This window comes from Rousettus aegyptiacus, unplaced genomic scaffold (assembly GCF_014176215.1).
Source record: "Rousettus aegyptiacus isolate mRouAeg1 unplaced genomic scaffold, mRouAeg1.p scaffold_m13_p_3, whole genome shotgun sequence".
Lineage (NCBI taxonomy): Eukaryota > Metazoa > Chordata > Mammalia > Chiroptera > Pteropodidae > Rousettus > Rousettus aegyptiacus.
In genome coordinates, this window is record NW_023416306.1 from 143,561,245 (window position 1) to 143,585,330 (window position 24,086).

The window sequence follows — 24,086 nt, forward strand, 5'->3', positions numbered from 1 at the left end:
TATATATCCACCATTATGAGCTCATAATCTTCTAATATTTACAACTAAGTTTTCTAACGAATTTGTTGTTGGAATTAACAGTAGTGATGTTTTAATATTGTATAGTAAAATATGTCAGTGTTTGGAAGATCTGCATAACTCAGTGATTCATATTTTCAAAATGACCAATACAAGAAGTTCCATGTATGAGACAAGGATCCATTGAAAGCGAAAGGTAGACTAGACTAATGGAGCTAATGTAACAGTTCGAAAAGTTCATTGACTGGTTTTGGATTCCATATTGAACTAACCTTTAAGAAACTCCTGCTAAGAAACTACTGCTTGAGTTTTTCTGTATCAAAAAAGAATATTCAGTTATCTGAAAAGCTGTTAAAATTCTTTTCCAACTACTCTGTGTGAGGCTGGATTTTATTCATATACTTCCAACTAAAACAGCATTGCAACAGATTGAATAGAAGCCAATATAAGAATCCAGCTGACCTCTAAGTAAGATATAAATGAGATTTGCAAAATCGTAAAATGATACCACTCTTCTAATTAATATTTTAATTTTGGAAAAATAGCTCTCTTTCATGTAAATGTTATTTATTTTAACATACAATGGATTTTTGTTGTTTTAAGTGAAAAAATATTTTTAAATAGTTCAATTTTAATGTTTAATAATGGCAAATATCTATGGAGAAAACCCACATAAGACAAAATTCTGAGTTCTCAATTTTTAAGACTGTAAAATTTATGAGACCAAATTACTTTTAGAATTTATAGCTTAATTTTTCCCTTTGTCTGTCTTTCAAAAGTTCAGCACTTTTAATTCTAGTGACCACAGAGAGAAGGAACTGACAAATGTCTGTGTATGTTATATTGGGGACTGATGTTAGGTGGCAGATGATAGAGGTGACAGAATACTTTAGTCATTTTTTAAAACTGTAATCCTTTCTTTCTAATTATTTTTACTGTGCAATGTGCTTTTCAGCTGATTTTTGTTATAAGCTCTTTCTCATAAAAATAGGAAGGTCAGGGTGTGACATCAGAACAACACAGAAGCCTATGGTGATTTCTAACTTTAGAGATGCCCATTACTGGTAGCTTTATGCTAAACCTTTGCTTTATTTGAGCAGAACAAGGCAGTGGCAATACTTTTTAGGAAGTGGTCAGAGCTAGAAGCACTAAAAGCTGGACCTCAAAAGCAGCTCAGAGATCTATGGACAGAAGCACCGGCAGATTCACTTTGTGTGGCGCCCGCTGACTTACGAGCGTGTTCCTTTGAAATGAAAAGATTTTTGCAAAACACAGAATCTGACTTTTCTTAAGTTTCTCAGGCTTTTTATATATATATATACACATACACACACATATATATATTAGTTGAAATTACTAATGTAGTATTCTTTCAGGGGAACTGAGATTTGGGTAAAACAGAAATGATTTAATTTTTTGATGAAAAAATTAATTTCTCTAGAGTCTATTTTCATTATGCTTCAGTCTCACTTCCAGCAATCCTTGATCTCTCTGCTCTTTTTATTTTAAATGAACAAGGCAGCCAAGGTTCTATTTTCCAGGCCAGGTATAGTGACATCTCTTTTATTAGGTTTTTCCCACTAGCGCCCTGTGTCAGTGGGCAAGTAGAGAGGTTGAAAGACCTGTTTCTTCTCTTCTCCCCTGAAACTTGTCTTCACCATCATGATTTCATCCCATTGTCTGAGATTTCTGTTCTGGGTTTCAAGTTAGTGCTGGATGACCTCCTGCAGGAGGGGGGGGGGGTGGGGTGTGTGTGTGTGTGTGTGTGTGTGTGTGTGTGTGTGTGTGTGTGTGTGTGTTGGGCGTCACAGTGCCCTAGGGTTGTAGGCACATTCTTCGTATATGTCAGAGATTGCCTTAGATTTTTTTGTAAGTGACAACTTAGTTTTCACATTGTTTTGGAGAAAATCAGTTGATACTTCCATGAATTTATATTCAGTTACAAAATATATTGAGTTGAGCAGTACTTCTAAATTATCACCACCAAGACCCAGTGGGTAAAAGAACTCTGTGTATACAGACACAGAGTATTTATGCGTAACATTATGTGATGTATGTATGCTTGCATGTGTGTATGCATGTACTTAGTAATGATACTGGTTCTCATAGAACTCAAAATTTGGTATGTGAGTGGGGGCACAAACAATTAGATAAATTTACATAATGTGCTAAGTTGGAAGTTCTATGGGAAAAAAAAAGACAGACTAAGGGGACAGAGAGAAGGTCTTTGTGTAATGTTCTGTTCAAATCAGGGGACATTTGGGCCAGAGATTTGAAGGGAGGCGTGGGTAAACCATAGGGCTGTCGGGGAAGAGGAATGAAAGACCTAAGTGGGAAGCATGGTTGGTGAGTGAGAGTTTATAGCAGTGAGAAAAGAACATGGCCTTAGCCTGGAGGTCCTGGGGACGTGCCCAACGTCACTGGCACAGGGTCAGCACCCTGTCATTGTTACTTTTCAGGAACATGCCTTTATTACTTAAGTGAAATTCACCTATATTTAATGCTGGCTAACCATTTGGCTGATTGAACAAAATCTTTTCTGCTTTAGCTAGGACCCTGAACAACACGATATTATATCCATTTACAGTGAATTAATGGGAGTTGCTAAAGCAAAAACTATTTAAAGTCTATCATGAAGAGTTTCCCAAGTTCTGTGAATTCCATTGTGGTTTCTTATTGTTCTAAGCTAAATTAGGATCCATTACACAGCATTAAAAAGTCCAAATTGCCTGTCTGGAGATATATGACAAGTCCATGCATTGCTAAATATAACTAGCTATAATTCAATTCTAGTTACAGATTATTAAGAAGTTATTCTTGTTTGTGCACCTCACCCTTATAGAACACAGACAGGAAATTTAGGTTGAGCTGGAGTCTTTTGTTCTTGAGAGTGGTGGAAAAACTATCATTGTTGTGATGTTTTTGTGACGTTTTAATAAATGTTAGGGACACATCTGCTAAACACCTGGAGAAATAAATAGGTTGGAGCTAAATCTGAGCACATTGTAGGGACTTAGTATATACCCTTTGGGAGGTTAATTCTTATTAAATTTTGGTGATACTTCTTTTTTGTAAATGAAGACACTTCCATTATCTGAGTCCTTAGATTGAGATTTATCAAGTACTGAAAACAGGGCCTTCAACAGGTATGAAATGGCAAGAGAGGATGTGTTCTAGAGCGATTGGAATCACTCGAAAATTCTGAAAATTTTTAGGCCCCAGACTGAATCCGAATCTCTGGGGAAGAGGCCAGGGAACCAGGCTCCTAATAAGCACCACCTGACTGGTTCTAATGGTTAGCCAACTTTAGGTACCCCTGTTGTGTCCTAAATCAGGGGTTCCCAAACCGGTAGTCTGTGGCCTAATAGGAACCAGGCCGCACAGCAGGAGGTGAGCAGCAGGGAAGTGAGCGAAGCTTCGTCTATATATGCAGCCACTTCCCAGAGCTAGCTAGCATCACCGCCTCAGCTCCACTTCAGATCATCGGGCATTAGATTCTCATAGGAGCACTGGTCCCTGATACCAAAAAGGTTGGGGACCACTGTCTCCTAAATCATATCTAATTTGATTAATGGAAAGTTTTGATGATTGGGAGGTTTGCTAGTTGGAAGGAAGGAAGGAAGGAAGGAAGGAAGGAAGGAAGGAAGGAAGGAAGGAAGGAAGGAAGGAAGGAAAGAAAGAAAGAAAGAAAGAAAGAAAGAAAGAAAGAAAGAAAGAAAGAAAGAAAGAAAGAAAGAAAGAAAGTCACATAGCAGAGTGTGTCACTTCGATGTAATCTTTTAAGAGTTGATAAAACCCCAAATGCTTTCTTTTAAGAGCCATTAAAAATGTCGTGACATAGAGAAGTCAGGTTACAGTTTTTGTATGTTTAGGAGGAGAAAATGGGACTCAGAGGCTAAGGGCCTTGCTGATGTCTGCAGACATTCAGTGCTAAAGCTGAGACTCAAACCAGGCTTGAAAGTGGTGAAATCAGGATGGGAATGTTGGCTTTGCTGCTTGTTAGCTGTTGGACTCTAGACAGGTTATGGGTATTGCTCTTCTCTTAGAGTAACTGAGACCAGGGAAAGACAACGTAATATGATTCCAGTAACAAGGGGACATAACATTCTTTTTATAGTATATATGTTTTAAAGGGTTTATTTGGTACTCTGTCTTTAAAAATAACACAAATTATGAGAGTAAGTTTTTTCATTTTATATTTATCAGTGTTTGGGTTTCTGTGACACCTGTATACTAATTCTTAGAACCAAGAACAGATCGAATAACTTGGCGTGTACTTTTCTGACTGAGTTGGAGGCATGATAACATCTTCCACTTTACATTGACTTTCTCAGCATGATCATGAAGGTTATTTTTGCAAAAATATTTGAAGATGTCATCAATTTTTCCAAAGGTCAGACATGGCTCCAACAGTGTTGATCTCTTTTTCATGGTAATGGACCTGACACCCAGACTTATTTTGTCAGGAGCTTTGCTGTGATTTGAGCATCTTGTCAGTCAGTTTCACAGCCTGATCAACTACAAGATTTCTCTTTTATCCTGCACCTGATTTTTATTGCGTAAGTTTTATCTTGGGGTATAGTTGACACTCGGAAAGCCAGAACACAAGCTGTTTACATGGTGGGCAGGACTAAGATTGTTTTAAGCGGGAATGGGGGAGTTGGGGTAGGGAATGTCAGAGAGGCGACTGGTGTTAAAGTGGTTAGTCAGTTTTTTGGTACTATTTTTATGCTTTGAGCATTTAGCTTACCTATATCAGTCTTATCATTATGGGGATTTTGGTAATGAAAACTCAGACAATGTGTTCAGATATCTCAATAAAATGAATAGCTTATTTCTTGGACGGTGTAGTAATTCTTATATAGGTCAGTAATGTTCAAATACTATTCTGTAGAAGAGACTATCTATGGGGGTAGAACCCATCCAGGAAAAGGAGTGCCTAACAGTACCTGGAAGAAGGATTCATTCTAACAGCCAACTTCAGGAAGGATTCATTGACAAAGACTGAAGCTTAACTCTAGGAGAGAAACATAGATTTTGTTAAGTATGTTAATAAGTGACGATTCAGTAGAACTCTAATATCTCCTGCTAGCTCCTCAATGAGGAAGGACCCTGTGGGAACACTCAGCCAGGATGCAGAAAGAACAGTTTCAGAGTCCTGCTCAACTGTACCTGTGATTGGTCATGCCTTATGCCATGCCTCTGACTCAGGTTTGCATATCCTCACCGGAGACCTCTAATTCCTATGTTTCTGATCTTTGCCTCTGTGGATGCTTTTATGGGCTGTCTCTCTAATATGCAGAGTATTGATTGCATGCCGGCCGTGTCCATTTGGCCCCCTGTCTAACAGAGATTGCAAACTGCTGGTGGTCTTAAATTGGCCCACAGAATGGTTTTGTTTTGTATGTGAAATAGTACAGTGTTTTCCAAATTTTCACCTTGAACTCTTCGGTCAGGGCAGGGTTCTCCAGGGGACCCTTACCCTAGCGCTTCCTGTTGTCTGAATTCCCTCTGACTTCACACCTCTATGCCTCCATCTCTTAGTTTGTAATCCTAAATCTGAGTGGTCGTCCAGTGTGTTTACTCGGCAGTGTGCCGTAGCCACAGGGGCATTGTAAATTGTCTTTAAAGCGAAGGCTCACTTCTTTGTTGGAGTCAACTGAAAACACGTTCCTTTCACTGAATACATAAAAGTTCCTCTCTGGCGCCATTCAGCATCCCAGCCTACCCCAGCAGCACTTTCACTTCTGGTTTTGGGTCATGCAGAGTCTCACTGTCCTGGGGAGCTCTTGGGGGAACAGTAGGAGAGAAATCTGTGTTTTGTTTAGTCCAGAAAATAAGTGAGGCTTTCAGATAATAGGCTACTTTTAGTGATGCCTCCAGATACCCGAATGCTCCCCAAATTAATTTCTGATGCTAGAGTTAACCCTTTCTTTAACAGAACCCTGCAGGCACAGCCCTCTGGGAATCGAGGCTCTCCTACTGTGCTAGAGATGTGGGGTGGGCAGTGGAAGGGCATCGGCTCTAGATCTAACGCATCTCGCTCTGTACTTCTTAGCCATCTGACCTTGAGCACTGTTTGCCTTATGTGTAAAACATGGGGCTAGTGGTATCTAGCCCCAGGGTTGTTGCGGAGGTTTCACGAGAGGATACACACATGCACACACCCACAAAGTGTTATATAAGGCCCAATGCAGATTATGCACCCACCCATTTCAGAAGGAAATCTGTACCCAGTTTATTTCCACGTGCTCTGTGGTGAATCATCTGAAAGGCACGGGGAACAATACGATGACTTAAGCCACATTTCTCAGCTATGGTTTCAAATCCTAGGGAGCGAATGAAGTTCACATGTATGTCATACTCTGAGAGGGAGTGAGGTACATTCCAGTCTGTGTGTCTAAGTGCTTTTTTTTGGTAGGAGCTACCATTACTGATGCTGTGGGGAAGATAGAAGGTGGGGGAAGCATTCACTATTTGTGAGGGGAGCGCCACTGTCCTGCGTGTTGGGCCCCACAGGGAACATATGCTGCCCGTATTTTTAAATCTGCCCACCAGAGCCAATGCTACACCTTGTCCCCAGTCACTCCTTGAGGATCTGGCTAAGGTCTGGCTTGATGCTGCTGGCACTGCCTCTGCTTGTGGGTGCCAAATGTGCCATGAATCTGTGTGTGTGTGTGTGTGTGTGTGTGTGTGTGTGTGTGTGTGTGTACATACATATGTACACACGTACCAGCTCTATTCATGGGCAGCCCCACTGCCATGAGCACGCAATAGGAATGTTGGTAGGACAACAGAACAGGGAATTGGTGTCTACCCCCCTACCTAGCATGACTCAGTAGGTCCAGGGGACTGCTTTTTGAGATCGTATTAAAAACCATCCCCTAAGGCTGGCTAGTTCTTTTAGCACAGGTAAAAAATTGCAAAGAGTGTTCTCTTCCTGTAGCTAAGATGAATGAGTTAATGTTCATAAGACATTTCTAGGTTCCAGAAAGAAGGCACACTTCAAAAGTAGATCGTATGTGCAACTTGCTATTAATTTTACTTTATATTATTTTTATCTCTAGCGTATTGAAGTATAAGTGCCAGGGCAGACATTTTAAATTGTTAGGCAGCATTGGCTCTCCACCCTCCCTGCCTTTTCCCCTGTACGAGGATTTTGTTAGGTTTGGTCACCAGCCTGATGACTAGACTGAGTGCTGTCCATCACCTTGGAGCAGCCCTGGTTGTTTTCTTTGTTATTTATTCACAAATTGCAGCTGGTTCACTGCATGTAAATATTTTTATAGCTTTTGTTCACTTTCTAAATATTTGCCTTAGTTTATTAAATTAGTTTCTCATTTATAAGTTAAAGTGTGTGTTGACTTTTGTGATTTTATAATTTTATAGACTTGGTTGTCTTTTTATTACCAGATGGTGTCTCTTGTTTGAATCCATTACCAAAGTTTGTTTGCTTGCCGGCTTGTTTTGTTTAGGGCTTAACCACTACCCAGTTTCTGCTTAAGTTAAAGATGGTGTTATGGTCAAGTGAAAATCTACTTTAAATCTAGCACTTAGCTATTAATGAAAATATCTCGTGTATTTTGGAAATAAAATTATAATTTTGTTGCATATGAATGAGGAACATGTGCTGGAAATAATTAATTTTGGTGTGGATTTGGGTTAGACTCTTTGCTTTGCTTTGTAGTGCCTACGCATAGGGTGATATGAGTCTGAAGGGCTGAGGGGAGGCTCAGCTGCTTCTGGGAAATCTGACAGGTATCGTCAAGGTGTCGTAAAAGCTCTTCTCCTATAGGGACCTTGGGGAGATTCTGCTGCTTAGGAGGGTGAACAGAGTCTATACCTGGGTGCTTGCTTCCTCCTTCTAGCACCATTTCTGGCCTGTGGAATGTGACAGTGGGGACTGTTGTGGCTAAGTTGCTCCTTCTGCAGTCCCCAGTGTGTTCTTTCCCTCTCTTTGGTGGAGTTTAGAGGACTCCCTGAGTTGAGCAGATGGACCTGAGAACCCAGGGAGACTAAGATAGCTAGAGATCACAGGATAGAGTACCAGGGAGGAGACAGCTGCCCAGAGAGAGAACTCCGGATATATGCCAAGTGTCCCCTTTGAATATTCAGCTGAGTACTGATCAGTATAAGAAAACTAACTACCCGAGGCCACGGAAAGAGCCATCCAAGGATTAGAGAGAACTGTGTCTGGGCTGGGAATACTACCTGTTCCTACCAGCTAGACTGCAAAACTTCAAGATTCATGGAACTTGGGTCAAGTACACAGAAGGGTCTTGCCTCCCTAGTGGGGAATAAATAGCCTTAGACTGAGCATTCCTGTGGCCCACTTAACAAGTCTAAAAAGCAAGATCTGATAGGATCAAACTATTTCCCCAAGCAATGCTCAAGACTATTTATGGGAATGCAAAACTATCTAGTACGTAACAGATAAAATTAACGATGTGAGACATCCAGTCAAAAATTATCAGACATTCAAAGAACAAGAAAATATACCCTGTAAAAGGCTATGAATCAATCAATTGAAACTGACATAGAATTAGGTGTTAGAATTCGTAGACAAGACGTGAAAACAGTTATAACTATTCCGTATGTTCTAATAGTTAAATTTAGAGATGGAAGGTAAAAAGATAAAAAAAAATTGAACCTCAAACATGGTGTGCCTTTTTCAGTCCTTATGTTCTTCCTTATGTTACCCAGTCCTCATGTTATGTCCACCAAATCCACATGAACTTGGCCCCTACTAATTTATCTGATCCCTAAGCTCTTTCTGATCCACTGAGCGTTCTCTCGAACCCAGACGCTTGGGCCCCCGCTGCAGTGCCAACTCAGTGATGCCCCGCAGTCGGTTGACCCTTTAGCCCTCAGGCCTGCCATACCAGTGCCAGACCTGGGCAGTCATCCTACAGTGTAGCTCCTGGGACAACAAATGCTGCTGGATCCATGGGTGTATGAATTCCCCGTGTGCCCCCAGGTACCCAGCCAAAAATCCAGGCGTGCTTCTTGTTGATTTTTCAGCAACCCGAAACTCTTCACACTTGCAAGCCCTTCTTTTGTTTCTCATCCAAATTCTTGTTCTAATTCTCTGCTGAGAAAAATCCTTCAATGACTTCCATCTTTATGTACTCTCAGTATGGCCTTCTCCTTTCTTCCTTTCTACTGGTCACCAAGGGAACCTCTCTTTTCAGCTACACCCTTTTCCCAGGCAGGTCCATCCTCTCTGGCCTCTTAACATAGTCTTCCTCACTCACACTCACTTATTTGTTTGACTACACTTTGTGCAGTCGCTTCCTCTCCCCTGGTTGCTTCTCCTTTGGTGATGACGATAGGAAAAATTTTTTAACCTGATCCTCAGCTACCATCCCATTTCTTTCCCCCTTTATGGTTAACTGTCTTGACAAATACCCTATATCTGCTTCTCACCATTCACTTTCTCCTCAGTCTCTGATCCTCAGACACCTGCTAATTACTGCATGCCTTCATCTTGAGCAGGTGGCCTTACTTCCTACACGGTCGAGAAAATTGCATCAGATATGACCTCTCTCAACTATGTCTTGCTCTGCCTTTGTCGTCCCACCCATCCTCATTCCTTTGCTTCTGTCCCAGAGGATAGTTGTCCTTGCTTTTGCCAAAGGTCTGTGCTTCCTCAAGACTTTGTTTCTCTGCCTCTAACTTCTGCATTTCTCCATTTCTTGGTTTCTTTCTCCACTCTGTAAACATGACCACATCTCATCCTAAAAATCTTGTTAGTGCCTCCTTGGTTAACTTCCAACTCGTCTCCTCTTTTTCATCCAAATGTCTTGAGAACATAGGTACTTTCTTTGCCTTCTGTTTTCTCCAGCTATTACTGATGCTCTCCTGGCTTCCCTCACCACCATTCTGCTCAAGTGGCTCTTGATAAGGTCACCAAGCACATCCATATTGTCAAAGCCAGTCAGCAAATTTAAGTCCTCACCTTACTACATAGCTCTGTTGCATTTGATAATGCTCATCACTCTGTCCACCTCAGGGCCCTACAGTTTTTTAATTTCTCAGTTGAGGTCTGCTGCTTATCCTCGTATGTCCCTGACTCTGCCTTCTTTGTGTCTTTGGACTTCTCTCCCTCCCCCTTCTGCTTGGATTCTCCTGGGATCAGTGTTCAGTCCACGGTTATTTCTGACTCACATCCCTGGAGATTTCACTCTGCCTAAGGCTCTCTACCCCTAGACCTATGTCTACAGTCGAGATCTCTGTCCTGAGCATCAGCTTTCTCTATCCAGCCAGATGCTGGACACTTCCATTTCAGCGTTCATTTATTTTTTCAATTAGCAAACAGGTATCTTCTGACCTCATGTTCTGTTGAATATGGAATGCTGACTGTGATGAAAGAAAGAACCCCTTTTCTGCTGAGTGCAGTACTATTCTGATCCGGCTTCTATCTCTTTGTTATTCCGTTTCCTTCACAGGCCTCCATTCCTATGTCTATATCTTAAAAGTGAATACCCTTCCTCATGTGTCTTCTTCAGGAAGATTGTCAGCTATTACCTTCAGCCTCATGTTTTCCCATGAGCCCTGGTTCCGTGATGTCTTTCAAACACCTCAGACCCCAGTCATTGTTTTCCTCCCCTAGCAACTCCTCTGCTCACTCCATTTTTGTCATTGCAACCTCTCTTCTCCTGGACACCCAAGCTTGAATCCACATATTTCCTCTGCCTACATGTTTTACCTATCCAACAAAAGCAAAATCATGAGCAGTTTGAAGTTAGTGTTCTGTTGTGTACCTCTGTACCCCACCCCCAACATACTGATGTGTGAGGTTATAAAGCGTAGCAAAGAGAAGGTAGAAGGAGAAGTGATTCCTGCCATTTCCCATTTTAACAAGTGTCTGCAGAGCCTCCGCCCCCTCCAACTTTGACATTAAGTAATCATGTCAGAAGTGACATTTTTGGAAGAGGTTTTCGTCCAGACTTTCATTTTTAGCTAGCAGGACAACTAGAAAAGAGGATTGGCCAATTGAAAGACTGAGGCTATGGAATCAGTTTCATGAGGATTCTCATAGGGATGTTTACAGAAATTCTTTTAACAACCCTTACTTCAGACTATGCTATGTGGAATCTTCTTTCATTTGGGTAGTGGATTTTTTAACGCTATTGGGCTGATTCCATGACTCTCCTGTTAAATTTTTTTCCAGCTTTATTGACATACAGTTGGCAAATAAAATTGCAAGGTATTTAAAGTGTACACCGTGTTGACTTTATATACATATACATTATGTAAGGATTCCCGCTATCTAGTTAGACACATCTGTCACTACCTTCAGTTTTATTAATTGTGATAAAATAAATATAAAAATGTATCATCTTAACCATTTTAAGTGTACACTTTAGTGGTATTTATTACATTTGCATTATCGTGCAACTGTCACCACCATCCATCTCCAGAATTCTTTTGAAAACCTAACAGGACTCTTGCAAAAGAAAAAATACCCATTAAATAATAAATCCTCATTCCTACTCCCCCCAGCCCCTGGCAACCACTATTCTACTTTCTGTTTGTATGACTTTAACGATTCTGCGTATCTTATATGAGTGGAGTTACACAGTATTTGTCTTTTCGTGACTGGCTTGTTTCACTTAGCATAATGTCCTCAAGATTCATTCATGTTGTAGCATGTGTCAGAATTTCCTTCCTTTTAAAGGCTGAATAAATACTCCATTGTGTATAAATGTCACGTTTTGTTTATGCATCTGTCGATGGACACTTAGATTACTCACCTTCAGTTTGGAAACAATTTCATATTAGCATTTTAGACTGAATCCTGTTCCTTTTGAAAACTTCAATCTCTTACTCAGTTGAGACTTTCTTTGTTCACCTCCGTGGTTTTCTATGGCCTAGCTGCTCAGAGCGAAGGAAAGAGCGAAGTCTTTTTATTTCATATCTGGAAGTTTACGTCTTTTGACCCCCTTCAGGGGGGATGAAGTCTTGTCCTGAGTTCTAACATCCCCTTCCCTCCTTCCTACCTTCTCTTCTCCCTCTGCCAGAACCTTTGTCTTAGAGCCTCCCTCCCTCGCTTCGGGTTGGGGAGGGAATAGTGTCCCACCCCTCTTGTGCTGAGCCTCCTTCCTTTCTCAGACTCATTCTGACTTTTGCAGGGCGGTGCAAAAGTGGCGATGGGGTCAGAGGTCCTGTCTCCACAAAGCCCTGGTGGGAGGGGGCTCTCAAACTCAGGTTATAGGTCCTTTTGTCCTCAGCTAAAATTCTGGGACAACAGGAAAATTCTCACCCAACATTCTGTTACACTTAAAAAATTAGAGGGGACCTAGTTCTATGTAACATTTACAAGGGCTCTAAATGGGAGCCCTGAAATTCTGTCTTCCTCCTGTGTTCCCCTTTTCAGTAGCCCTCTTACTTGAATAGGAGGGGCTGGGGTCCAGTAGAGGATGGGGGTTAAAGCCCCTTCGATAAGCACTGACAGCTACTTCAGTCTCCTAGAGGCGGGGTTGGTCCTTAGGGTAGAATTCTGTGAAAGGATGTTTTCCCAGTTGTCTGCCCTCTGGATCTGTTTACTGAATAGAATCCCTACTAGTATCCCCATTTTTGGCAATCTTTCCTGATCTCTTATTATCAGTTTAACCACAAGGGTCTATTTCTAAGGCTCTTAGTCAAGTTCAGCAGAGGAAATAAGTGGGCTGGCGTAGTGCTTCCTGACCTTTTTGGTTACTAAATTTTCCAGGTCTCACGTAAGTGTGGCCTAGTTAGACACTATGTCTCTTTGGACTAGTAATATGCTTAATGGCAAGATTTAATATATTCAGTAAAATCTTTAACTTTTTTATGTTAGATGTATTTTGTGGTCTGAGACAGTGCTCGGTACATTATGACTTCATGGAGTCTCCACCCAGCAGTTCTGGACCCCCAATTTGGGAATGGTCCTGATAGCTGATTTTCTTTAAAAAAAAAAAAAAAAGAAAGAAAGAAAGAAAGAAACAAGAAAGAAAGAAGAAAAGAAAAAAAACAATAGATTGGATATTTGTTATAAAACTTGATTGTCTGAATAGTAGCATTTAGATAGAAAATGTTTGTGTTTGCAGTTTCTTTGTGAGAGATTTTTTGTGGATGCTTCCAAGTACTAACAAGGAAGCCACACTAGGGTTGTTTCTCTGCTGAGACGGTAGAGGCAAGGTCATCTGACCCGCTGATTACACTTGAAAAGGGAGAGTGTGTCTTTTGCCACCTCAAAGGGCAGCTGTTTATTGAATTTCTCCACCCAGCAATTGTTTTACATATGGAATGGTTCCTGGAGAAAGATCTAACATCTGCACAGGTCTATCCTGTTCCTCGGCTGTGTTTACTGAAGTGAGTTCTGTGCTTACGTTTATGCATTGCAAACTGCACGTACAGCGTAAGGGAGGATGTGGCTGGCCGTGTGGAGTTTTATTAGGTCATACTTTGAAGCCTGTTGCATGCTTGACAGGTCAAACTCATTCATTTGTTCATTAAATATTAAGTTCCTCGTGTGCCAGGCACTAGGTTGTGTCCTAGTGTTAAAAAGGTCAATGTGACAATATCCCTGCTTTCAAAAAGCTGAGTCTGAGGAGCAAGATGGTCATCCAAACACAACTCAACATGACATATAATGATTAATACACAACAGATCTGGGGCACCTCCTAGCAGAAAGCCTGATGGAGAGAGGACGGGTATGGGAGATGAAGCAGGGCTTAGAGAGAGAGCGATGTGTGATGCATTACCTGCATTGCTCTTTATATCTGGAAGGATTAAGCATGGGGTACTGGTCTCTTTTGTTGAGAGATATCTCAGAGCAGCAGGAAGCCGTTGTAATAGGCTGGGCTGCTCTATTTCTTCTCTTGACCCCAGAATTAGAATTATTCCTTTGCTTGGCATCATAAGGTGCCACTTGGCCCCTGGAGTTGTTTGTGTTGGAACTGGCAAGTAAATTTTCAAACGACTGAAAATGTCTTGAAGGCTGTCCCAGGAGGTCAGCAACATCGATGCTGAAGCCCAGGCCATTTTCCATCTGGGAATAATGCTCTGCCCTTCCCAAATTCCCATTGTGGTTTCAAATGAAGAGGCTATTGTTCATTTTCCTTCCTAAAAGAGCAATATATTTAACTTCTGGCTCTCTGCCTGACTAATGGAGAGTTGATCTCTATGAAGCCAACACCCGTGGCTTCCCATCAGGACAAACCTCAGGCTCCATCTGATTTTCCCCCTCTGGTTGAAGTTATTTAGCTTCTGTACTGGCTTAGTAGGAGGCTTGCATTATGTCCTACGGGATAGCTACAGATTCCCATCCCATGTTTAATAGGGGGAAAAAAAAAGACAAGGTCTTAGCTCTTTATAACGGCTAGAGATTTGCCAAAAGACCTATTATGGGAATTTTTAAAAATCTGTACTATCTTAGGACTTTGAAGCTCAATACGAAAGAGTCTTTATTATGTTGTTGAATAGTTTGAGTCTAGGCAGGTGACCTAGAGCAGAAGTTTGCAAACTTATTTTGAAGCTACACAATACTTTTCTTTTTTTCAAATGAAATCTACAGAATCCAAATACTACAGAGTTTCTTAACCTCAGACCCTTTGATATCTAGAGTTGGATAATTTTTAGTTGTGGGAGCTCATCTATGTGTTGTAGGATGTTTAGCAGCATCTCTGGTCTCTACACTCCAGAAACCAGTAGCAATCCTCCCCATTCCACCACAGTGTGACAACCAAAAATGTCTTCAGACATTACCAAATGTCTCCTGGGGGTGCAAATCATACCTGATTAAGAACTGATGCAATACAGTATATAAACCTGATTTTTAAAAAGGAGGGACGATGCTTTGCAAGTGGGATTTAACTCCTCAGAACTCTGCCTCACTGATGGGGTCCCTGCCCTCACTGGTGGTGTTTGAGGAGCTAGCGTGGAGCTGTGAGCTACATAGACACACCGTCCCAGAAGGGTAAGTTGTCCTTTTAAAAACCTGGAACATAGGGAACTGGTTACAAATAAAGCAAAAAAGCTAAAATTGGACAAATCCATAGGTATTTTGAACCCAGATATACACTGAACAGTTTTGCATGTGCTTTTTAGGTATACTTAAATGTATAGAATAAGGGAATAGACAGGCGATGTCCCCGTCCGCCTAAGTTCTTATGCATTAGAGTTTGGTCATTACAATTTATTCTACTTGGCCAGAGACACCAGCTGACAGCCTGTTGGCTCTCAGCCCAGTGACAGCTCACTCTTGTTTTGTGAACCCCTGCTTGCATGAGACTCAGCAGAGTTGGTGCTGCTTGGGGCAGTGGGGCGGAGGTGGGGGGGCGCTCAAAGGGTGGGCCAGGGCCTGCAGCCTCCTTCAGCCAGATGCTAGCTGAGTCCCAGTTTGGACCTCAGTTGTTTCAAAATCATTGGATGGAGTTATTCACTTCTGGCCTTTGTACTTAGATATGTGTGTGTGAGTGGCTACGCCACTCCTTCAGAAAGCCTGATGCTATCACTCAAGCCCGATGCAATCACTCTGAGAACCGATGGGGGTCTCTGGGAGCTGGCCACGTGCCACTCCCACCTTTTCCTCCCTAGCCCGAGCTGATAAAAGTGTTGTGGAGGCCTATCCATCCCACAGGCAGACATTGTTCCCTAGGTATGTAGCTGTCACTCAGTATAAAAAACAATGCCACCGAGTGAGTCACTCTCACCTGTGGGAAGAAGCATGGGCTCAGGGAGGGAGGGAATTGACAGCCTAGAGGGCTCAGCTTCAGTCTTTCTGTCCAGCAATCTTCCTCTAACCCCAGGCCACAGCCAGAATCCCATGTTAGATTGCAGGAGAGTCTGTGCCTTGCTTGAGGACTCGTCCCTGGTCCTACCCCTAGTCCCAATCACCCTGTTGGCTGCTTGTGCAGGTCTTTGGCACTTAAAGCAGTGTATCCTTTTCCCAAAAGATGACATGCCCACTGCCGTTAGCCTGGGAGCGAAGGAGTGAACAGACTCCTTTTATCTGTGTGTCTATCTGTGGATCTCCAACTCTTCTGAGAAAACCACTCCCAGAAATGCTTCAGGAGCCCTGCTTATGCTTCAGGAGGTTTACTTAGAATTCCTGGAAGAAGCCGATAAGAGCCAGTTGCAATGTTCCTTCAATACCCTCCTGTCTCCCATTGTCACAGCAATGGCTTAGAGTTGAGGAACGCAGGGGGACAGATTGGGTAAGGCCCTGGAGATCTCACAGCCTCCTCTGGCCCATGATGAGGGAGCTTGCTGTAAGGCTATTTGGGGGAAAAACAAAACAAAACAAAACAAAAACAAGAAAACAAACAAAAAGTTTCTATACCTTGCTTAAGGTTTGAAATCAGTTTGATTTATTTAATTCTCTAGTGTGAATTATTGCTATTAGATATGTATGTGAACCACTGAGCTGAAAACAGAGCCTCAACAAAGGTTGTCACTGATATACTACACAGTAATATATCACTAATATCGTAAACCGTAGACATTGTCTAGTGGGTGGTTTTAGGAGTGACCCAGGTATATAATTCTTATTGGTTTGTTTTGAAAAGGGAGTGGAATTCCCAGGATACGCTCTTCCCCCGAGTGCTCTGACAAGTGACTGCATTTCCTGAGCTCTGCACTTTTGTCACCTTTCATCATTAAAATATGAGACGAGTTTTAGGTAATGATGAGAGGGATATGAAAACTAAACACTATATGATTGAATGGGTTTAAAAGCTGGGAGTTGCAGAAAATATTCTGACATTTATACTTTCTAATGTATACATTGTTTTTACATGTATTCTTTTGTTTAATCATCACAAAGCAGCCCTTGGGACCTAGGTCCTCACTTGGCCTTATGTCGAGAGAACTTGGGGACTCTAATAACAGTGAAAACCTCAGCCCTGTCCTATGACCTGTGAAGGCTCATACTTCTTCCCGTTCAGCTCTGGTGTTGACCTTCCTTTTAAATCTCATCTCCTTCTACTCCTTCATACTCGCTGTAGTTCCAGCAATGGTAAACCATTTTCGGGTGCCCGAATGTCAAGCTCTTTTATGCTTCTGTTTACTTATTCGTGCAAGCATTCATTCATTCATTCACTGCTACTTATATGCTGAGCACTAGGGGTACAGCTTCCCACCTCACGTCGCCCTCGTTCACAGTCCAAGCGGGTAAATGCGTGTCTGTGTGATCAAAGCTTTGGGACACTGAGGAGGGCGATCAAACCCTGACTTGAACAAGTTTCCATAAGGCAAATCCTGAAGTAAGTCATCTTGCAGGGAGAGTGGGACAGTAAGGAGCAGATAAGGAGGAAGAGATTATTTGGCTGGCATGGACCTCAGGGCCAGGCAGGGATGGGGTGGCTGACAAGGTTTTGATGCTAGCAGAGGATCCAGCTGGTGTGCTGGTTTAAGGACTTGGCCCTGAGGCCTAAAGGGAGTTGTTGAACGGTTTTTAAGTAGGGGCTAGTCAGGACGTGGATCGTTCAAAAAGACCTTTCTTGGGGAGGGGATTTCCTGTTCTTCCTGCTGCTTCTCTGATTCAGTGGCTTTCTATTCAGTTCAGGCATCACCTCTGTGTGTGTCCAGATCCCCAGCACTTTCAGAGCTCCCTGATCTCATAGCTCCCTGGATGTGCAGACTAGAGATAGGGTAACAGCTGCTTTTTTATTTTAACTGTCTCCTTACTTGTGTGTCCTTCCTGCCAGCCTGCTGGTTCTCGGAGTTTAAAATGCAGATTCTTGGTCCCTGCCCCCCAGATATTCTGATTTAGTTTGGAATAGAATCTGGGAACCTCCACTTTTTAATAAGCAGAAATACTACAGTAGATGGTGAGCTTAATGAGGACTCCATGTTACATACGTTTATACATCATGTCACACCCCCCTACTCCTGTGCACATGTACACCCACACACCTTATTCATGCTTATAAACTGTATTTTTTAACAGAGTGCCTAGCCCAGATTTGCTATGCTGCAGATGTTTGATTTAATAAAAGAAGTTGCCCAAATTTATATCTGTAACTAGTGTTGGAGCCTAAATTAAAGCTCACAGATGACTCTGCACTGATCCCAGGCCCTTTCACAGATCACTACATGCCGCTGCCACAGTGCCATGGCCTTTGAGAAGCAGGCAGTCTCACTGAACCACAGCATCTGAGAGACTCGGAAATGGGAACAAAGGACCTTTAACTTGCATTTTTAAAGTTTCAGTTGCTTGTTAGTATCATCCTCAAGGATACCATTAATAGGGACCCTCATTATGACAGACTCTGGGAGGCTACAAAACTGTAGAATCTAGCTGTGGCCTCTAAGAAGTTTTGGGTCAAAAATACAGAGACAATTGAACGACTGTGCAAGACTACGAAGGCTAAATGGGGTGCTAGGAGTGGAAGAGCATCAGAACCGTGCGGCGACAATGAGGAAGAAAAGGAGGGAGTACCATCAGTTGGAGGGCTCTGTAGACATCTTTTGATGAGAAAGAGTTTTGTGAGATTTGGCTTTGGAAAGGTGAGAAGCCCTTCCTGGTGAGGGAAGTAACCTGGGCAGAGCCCAGCAGGAAGAAGGGTCCTGAGTGGCAAGGACATCAGTTTGGGTGGGGCACAGATTTGTATGTGTGTGTGTGGGGGGGGAGGGGCGATGGTTGGTTGATAATCTGGAAGCGGATGCTGTTGGTCTAGGCCCCGAAGGACCTTAAACAAAAGGTTGGATTATGTGGTGATATGGTGCTTTTTAGTTACAGGCAAATTTTGCTCTTTAAAAGTCTATTGTCATTGACCTTATCCTTTACAACTTCATTCACCTTATTAATCAAAGCCATGAATTTCCGAATCTAAGATAATCACCCACCCTCTTTTTGGAGAGTGCTGGCCACAATTGATTTCCAGGTCAGTGGGAAGCAGACCAAGGTGCATCCTGGGACAGTTTCGTTTGGCTTTTTCACACAGAGGAATGTTTTCATGTCCCTGCCCGTTTTGTATGCCTGTGCCCTGCACACATTGCCAAGCTGTCACATTCCCCGTTGTGCAACATGTTTGCCAGTGCCTTCATTTCCTGAAAATTAGAACTCTGATTTCTATAGTTATTTATCTAAAACACAGTGCTCAAGCCACCAGACACACACTCTAGAATAAAGGTGTCAGTTCACACTGACCCTGTCATTGCTGAAGCAAGATTCTTGGCTCTTTCACAAGTCTGGGCAGACAGCCTTGCTAGGAATGTTTTCATCTGAAGTGTCATTTCTTCATAACCCTTTGATCCAGGATAATTTCTTTATAGTCTTAGATAGTAATTTTGCCCCAAGGAAGTCTAAGTGGTCTTCTGTAAAGGTTCTTGTTTTGTTTAGAATTTGCAGTGAATCCTGGAAGAAGAAAGTCTTCTATTATTGCCATGATCTATATAGTTTTAAGTGGAAAGCTATAGTTTATTAAAAACTCACTTCTGTTTAGTCTTTTACCTACAATCGTAGTCTGAAGCTAAAATACCCTGTCTTTGTGTTCACAAAGGAATGTTCTCATACAACTACAAGAAAATGCGGAAAGTTTTGTTTGAAGAAATTTGACTCTTTCATCTCTAATGAGTTATTACTTCAGGAATGCAGTTTACTAAAGTGGCTTAGAGACAGGTTGTAGTGGAGAAATCTGTGTGCTCACAGAAGCAGCCACGTGGCTTTTTCCTCCAAATCCCTACCTTGTTACCAGGCTACACCTGATGCTGAGAATTCCTGAGCCTGTTTGTCCTCTGATTTGAGGCCGTGGCTGTTTGTTGAGCGCCCTTAACAAAATAGGTCATTTGAGGATTGGTCTACTTTATTCTCATGAGCAGAGCTTTAACCTGGCACTTAAAGTATAAAAATGCTTCATTTCTGTTAGTGGGAGCTCTTATTTGGAGAAAGTGAAAATTTTCTGTGTCTATCAATCACAGAAAATATTTTCCACTGATTTGATTTTTGAGATTCATCATTGCCTATAAGAGTTAAAAAATATATATATATTTTTTCTAGCTAGTTTTTCTATAAATGTTTCTTTAAAATGCTCCCCCCCTACCCGCCGCATTTTGGAGGGGAGGTGGATCAAACTTTCAATAGCAATCATTTTTCCTTTTCTACAAAAGTGGTTTAAGGAATTCTAAATGTCATTATTTACATCCCACCCTATTGTGGGTCCACATTCAAAGCCAAAAGTTAAAAATAAGTTTTTTAAAGGCAGTGAAATTAAAGCAATAGGGAATTATCTCTTAATTGTTATAGAGGACTCTTACAGTTTTACAAGAGTTTTTAGTTATCTGGAGGGTAGAAGGAAACACGAAAAGCTTCATTCCTACAGCTCAAGTGAAACTGACTCCTATCTTCTCATTTTGTACAAAAAAGAAACAGAAAAAGTAGACTTGAAGGCCAGAAAGAACAGAGAAATTTTTTAGACCTCTTTCATCATAATTACTATGTCATATTAAGGAACTAGTTTGTAAGCTTGGGGAAGCAGCTTACCTAGAAACCTACAGAACTGAGTCAACACTGTTTCTCAAAGACAAATGGTGAAGGTTTATGAATGCTTTACAGTTAGAGGGTATGCTCATCCACTGTTTCCATCTTTGTGATCAAAGGTGGATTTAAGGATTTTTTTTTTAAATCTGTACAATAGCTAAGGAGACTTCTTCTGAATAAAGAAGGTGAGCCGGTCATACCCATGTTGATGCTTTCAGAGCCTCAGGGGATCCTGGAATGTGTGTCCAATGGGCTGTGCCATAGCTGACTAGTTGCAATGACAGTTGCTAAAGTGAAGTGTATTTCAGTTAATGAAGAACTCAACAGTGATGTTAACAAGACCCATTGTAAAGCAGCCAGAAAAAAAAAACCTTTGTGTGTGCACTATGGAGATGAAGTAGAATTAATGTAATTTGGATTAATTTATTAAAAATTTTAAATGTTAAAATTTAACTGGATTATCTTACGCAGAGATGGTATAAAAAACTTGCAAAATTGCAATTTTCTCTGCTTGGCCAGAATAATACTATATACATGGAATTTTAAAAAATAAGTCTATATGTTCCTTCTCCCCCCAACCCCCATACTGGGTATATGTATGAAAAGTAAACGTGAACTCTAATGTTTCTGAAACCTTTTTTTGTCTTCGTTCTTGACACAGTCTTGAATAGAGAATTCTTGAGTGAATTCCACATAATTGACAGTAAAGGGATATGTTTCTCAATAGGAAAAACATTTGCTAACTTCTCCCCCAAATAAACAGCTATACCAGAAAGTCATGGTACAAATAAAAGATAACTCAATTTTTAAAAAATGGACAAAAGATTTGAACGGACATTTTGTCAAAAAAAAAAAAAAAGTTAAGTGCCAATAAACACATGAAAACATGCTGAACATTTTTAGGCAGTAGGGAAATTCAAATTAAAATCACAGTAAGATATCACTAGGCTAAAATTTAAAAGAATAACCACGCTGTTTAAGAGACTGTGGAGCAGTAGAACATTTCATATTATTGGTGAGAGTGCAAAATGGCACAGCCGCTTTGGAAAATGACCTGGCAGTTTCTTTCAGGACTAAATATTTATATACTCTGTGATGCAACAATTCTTCTCTTAGGTATTTTCCCAAGTGAAATGAAAGCATATCTCCATGAATGGAAAGTAGGTGCTGACCGCGGTATGATTTCGAGCAACTGATAGAATACAAGAATAGAGAATGTATTTGAGCTCGACATTTGAAATGTTTTCCTTAGAGTGGTCTGGGAGTGGATGCTTATTCCATCATACTACTCAGCTCCACAGTGATCAATATTTACACAAGGACTAAATGCTGTTTATTAGTTTCATTTAAATCTATGCCGTTACATATATACGAGACTATTATAGTTTCCTGATGAAACAAACTTTTTATCATCATATGGTCACTTCTATTTATTTCTAGTAATTCTACTTCTCTTACAGTGTGTGTAATGTGGTTACAACTGCATTTCTTTTGGATGGCATTTGTCTTGTGTCTTCTTTTAGTCTTTTGCTTTCTACTTTTTTCCACCCAAGGTTTAGGTTCGTATCTTATAAACAACAAGTAGTTATTATTTCTTTTTATTTTTAAACTTGATCGTGATTCTCTCCCACCATCTCCACCAATGCCACACCCCCTTCCCATTCAAAAGATATAACCTCTCTTTTTTTGGTGGCTATACTTGGAATTTTAATATGTTAATATAACAAAATCTAAAGTTTTCCACTACCTTGTCCTCCTACTGAGTAAATAAGGATTAGGCTACTTTAACTCCATTCACCTTCCTCCTGGCTCATGTACAGCTGGTTGGTATTTAAATGTCCTTTTATTTTTCTTTTGAAGCACCATTAACTAGACATTATTACTTATTCCATCATTGTTTGTTATGTTTACCTACACACTTATAATGTTTTTTTCATCATTTTCTTCTGAAGTTCAGACCTTTCTTTTCTCCTTATTTAAAATTTTATTTTGCAAAGGTATTTGGTGGTGAACTATCTCAGTTTTCTGAACTATCTTTCTTTTGCCCTCATTCTTGAAAGCTAGTTCCACTGGTAACGTAGACTCTTACACATCAGAAGGAACCTCACTGACCATTTAGTTCAGTTTTTCCCATTTCCAGAGATAGCTTGTCACTCCCAAGAAAGAATACATGCTTTTCCAGAGTCCCTACTGCCCACAAGATAAAGTACAATTTCTTAGCCTGATACTGAAAGTGTCCCCCATCCTGCCCCTATTATCTCCACTCCAAGATCCCCACCATATGTCCTGCTGCTCCGTGGGAACCTTTTGTATTAGAGGAGTTGGTTTTCTTATCATTCCCCGATACCAAATACCTGGGCTTATGTCATTCTTCCCAGATAGAATGTCCATCCTAACCTTTCTACTTGGCCTAAGTTCCATTCTTTATTAAGGCTTAAATTAAATGTCATCTCGGCCATGGAGCCTGTCCTGAGCACCACAGCACTCAGGTATGTTTTCCTGCCCCTTATTCTTCTAACACCTGCAGACAGCACTTAGCTTTGTTGCTCGGTGCTGTTCATCCCCTTATAGCTTGTTTCTCCAGCTAGAATGTAAGCCCATCTCAGTTAGTTGCCTCCGAACTTTTTTGATCATATGAATATCGGTGAACAGTTGTTGAGCACCCACCCCAAATATATGATATTTCCTTGTAAATTTTATATATACACACACACACATATATATTAGTACTATATACATTATAAGCAGTATGAAGTATCCACAGAATTGATGAAACGACGAACGCGAGAAACAAACATGGGAAGTTCAATAGTTTTTCTCCTGTACCTCAGCATGATGAGTTGAGAATCTTCGTGTGTCCTCTTATCCTATTACTTGGTGTTCTTCACTCTAATAAATAATAGACATTTCATAAGTATTTGATGTTAAGGCCATCAGGTCAGAAGGTGAATATTGGGAGTTCCTTGAACCTTATGAACCATATGTTCTCTTAACTCTGGACATTGGTACATACAGTTTCCTCTTCTTGCAACATTCTTTCCCACTGTTCCCGCTCCACCTTTCCTCTTCACTTTTTCTGAAAGTTGTAGCTTTATTGTCCTTCTTAAGATAAGCCATCTCTGATTCCCCAGCCTGGTTAAGGCTCATGCCCTTCCACATTCCTATGGAAATGTACTCTATGAAAAATAATAGCCGTTTAAGATCTTTCTCCAACATTAGCCTTCTAGTTGAAGGCATGACTGTATCTTCTTCACCATCGAACCCCTATTTCCCATCCCAACGTCTAGCACTTAATAAATGTGTGAAACCTCTTGCTTGAGTAAACATTATGGAGAGGGAAGAAAGAGGTTGTGTGTGTACTACATGGGGACCAAGGTCATAGCAAGAGATGACCTGCTATTTAGTGTCCACAAAGGGGCAGAATACCTTTTTTGTCCCAAAAATGATTTATGAATTGAATGACAGCTTAGAGTTGAGGTCTGTTGTTCTTCACTTTCAGCAGGAACCCTAGCAGTTTGTTGGACTTTTGTGTATTTAGACTATATGTTAATTATGATAAACCTCTAAATTAAAACTAAAATATTCAGGTTTTTGTTAATGTGGTGTGTTGAGCTGGTA

The 24,086-nt window shown here is 41.0% G+C and overlaps 1 protein-coding gene and 1 long non-coding RNA gene across 2 annotated transcripts in view; both read left to right on the top strand.

The window, feature by feature from the left end:
- Positions 1 to 24,086, top strand: part of PRKCH (protein kinase C eta) — a 196,036-nt gene that overhangs the window by 68,099 nt on the left and 103,851 nt on the right. The gene's annotated exons all lie outside the window — the stretch shown is intronic.
- LOC118600377 lies at positions 1,781 to 16,273 on the top strand. Its single transcript, XR_004949991.1, has 2 exons — positions 1,781 to 4,577; positions 5,111 to 16,273. It is a non-coding gene; the product is annotated as an uncharacterized LOC118600377 (long non-coding RNA).